General features: G+C 40.0%; 1 long non-coding RNA gene across 1 annotated transcript; it reads left to right on the top strand.

The window, feature by feature from the left end:
- Positions 1 to 894: 894 nt before the first annotated feature.
- Positions 895 to 1,823, top strand: LOC104957926 (uncharacterized). Its single transcript, XR_799711.1, has 3 exons — positions 895 to 957; positions 1,308 to 1,369; positions 1,696 to 1,823. It is a non-coding gene; the product is annotated as an uncharacterized lncRNA (long non-coding RNA).
- Positions 1,824 to 2,605: the final 782 nt, after the last annotated feature.

Here is a 2,605-nt window from a genome sequence, read left to right as displayed (position 1 = left end):
GGGGGGAGGGGCAGCGACACTGAAGGCACGGTCCCCGAAGGTGCGGAGGCAGGAATGGGGAATGGAGAGCAGGCCGGAGTCTGAACCCTATCTGCATATATAAATAGAATAATATGTACTAGAGATCTTCAGGTGCACACCTCAGCTCTGTTTCTCCTCTACGAGCCTGGAAGCTGCATTTGTGCCGGTGTTTATTATTTTGATATCTTATTGTGTTCCTGGTTCTTTGTTTTAACAGTGTGGTGAAAGCCTGTTAACATAGGACCACAGGTTTAAGATTTGTTTTAATAAATACCAAATAAAATGTGAAAATTGAGTTCACGTACTAAAGTGAATAAAATATATATTAATACAAAATAAATAAATACAACCCTTTTAAAATATAGAGGTGTAAATAAATAGGTCAATATTAAATCATTCATCATATCATTTTGTTATACACATTGACAGTGTTATAGTTTTCTTTGATTAATTTAATATATATTATATATTATTTAAACTCGCATTGAAATCCAAAGAACATGGGGGGGGGGGGGTTCTCCTTTAAGAGTACAACAACACAGGGGAACACAGGTACATTTACTGAGTTAAAACATATATATATATATATATCTTAAATAGAATACATATACATGATTCATTTTGGTGCCGTATAGTTGTACTTTTAAGTAACAAATGTGCAGAAAACGTAACTTTCTTCCAAACCCAATATCTGCATGAATTCCACACCTTAAGGATTTATTAATCTGTCCTCATCCACAGGTGTCTCGTTTGTCCTGTTTTTAGTTATTTTAATGTAATTCTAAAGGAATATATGTGACATGAAGTGACGTAATGTGAACAACGTAACGTGCCCGACGTAACGTGACTTGTTGTTGTCTGTAAGCCCCGCCCTCTACCGCTTTTGGTTGGCTTGGAAACGGCCGTAGCGTCTTTAGTGAAGCTCAATCTCAGCAGGTAGAAACATATACAAAACTCATGAATACTTTAAACCAGCTCATATACAGCTTTATAAATATACACGTGTGTTATATCCGCTTCATTCTGAGGTCTAACTGTTGGTTGAAGAAGCTCCACGGCGATGTGAAGAACTGAGGAAGATACAAACAACGAGCTAATGTTAGCACCTAGCATGCTAACATAGCGGTTAGCTTCTAATAATGTTGTTTTACTTTATGTTATTTTAGCCTTAGCTTAGCAGATAGAGTACGAACTAAATGTAGGTTTGTTCCACTGTTTTTAAACTAAATACTGAACTAAATGTGCTACTTACAGCTAACAGGAGGCTCTCTGTGTTGAGTTAACAGGATGAACTCTTCCCTGCTGCTCTGAGGATGAGAGGGTTCACAGACACTGAAGATGCCTGCAGGTCAGTAAACACAAGATAGTCAAAATAAGTTAATTTAGCTAAAAGTAGTGACTTTAATACTGAAGTGCACCAAAAGGTTGAAGAAGTACCCAGATTATTTACTAGTAATAGTAAGTAAAAGTAGCCATACTACATTGTACAAATAATACAAGTAAAAGTCCTGCATTCAAAGCTTGACTTCAGTAAAAGTAAAAAAGTGTTAGCATTTAAAAAAAGTACCAAAAATGCCATTTTAAGAACCAGATATTTTACAATACTAGTACTAGATTATTACACCCAATGGCCATTTCTTCCATTCATAATGGTGTCATCTCATTTATCTCCAGGTGAGAGCAAAGACCGGGCGAAGACCCGGGAACGATTCAATGAAGTCTTCAAGAAATATTCAGACTCAGACAAGAAGAAGTCGAAGAAGAAACGCCCTGAAGCTCAAGAGGAGATCCTGGTGAGTGATCTGAAGCGGGACGGATACTGAACTTCTGTTGGTGTTTAATTAAAGGTGTCCTATCATACAAAATGCACTTTGTGATGTCTTTTCTACATCACCATGTGTCCCTGGTGTGTCAGGAGACTCACTAAGTTATGTCTTCTCTACATCACCGTGTGTCCCCGGTGTGTCAGGAGACTCACTAAGTTATGTCTTCTCTACATCACCGTGTGTCCCCGGTGTGTCTCCGGTGTCCCCCCGGTGTGTCACAGGAGACTCTCAAAGTGATGTCTTCTCTACATCACCATGTGTCCCCGGTGTGTCCCCGGTGTATCCCTGGTGTGTCAGGAGACTCTCAAAGTGTCAGGAAATAAACCCCTCTCTCTTTTCCTCCGTACCCACATCTCTAAAAACGGGGGAACAACGGAGCTGATCCAGATTTGCTGCGTCATGACCACATTACTAAAATGTGGGCGGGCTTTAACCCCAAGGGCCAATCAGAAACGTTGCTGTCAGAAACAATGAGACGTGTTCTGGAAGTAATATGGTCTGTGTTTACATTAGCATGCTAACACTCAGAGCTAACCTGTACTGGAGAGAGTCTGTGTGAAGAAGCAGGAAATCAAAAGGAAGTCACCTTGTGGTAAACCTGAGAGAGAGAGAGAGTTTGAGCTCCATCCTGTTTCAGAGAGAATCCTTGATGTGGTTTGGAACATGATGTGGAGTTTCATCACGGCAGCATTTAGCTGAGTTTCTGCTGATGAGATCTACTCTCTCTCTGAAGCTACTGACCCAGAGTCAGCTCTTTA

Source organism: Notothenia coriiceps, unplaced genomic scaffold (assembly GCF_000735185.1).
Source record: "Notothenia coriiceps isolate Sejong01 unplaced genomic scaffold, NC01 NC01_scaffold00028061, whole genome shotgun sequence".
NCBI lineage: Eukaryota > Metazoa > Chordata > Actinopteri > Perciformes > Nototheniidae > Notothenia > Notothenia coriiceps.
The sequence above is the reverse complement of the archived record's forward strand: the minus strand, read 5'-3'. Positions and strand labels throughout refer to the sequence as shown.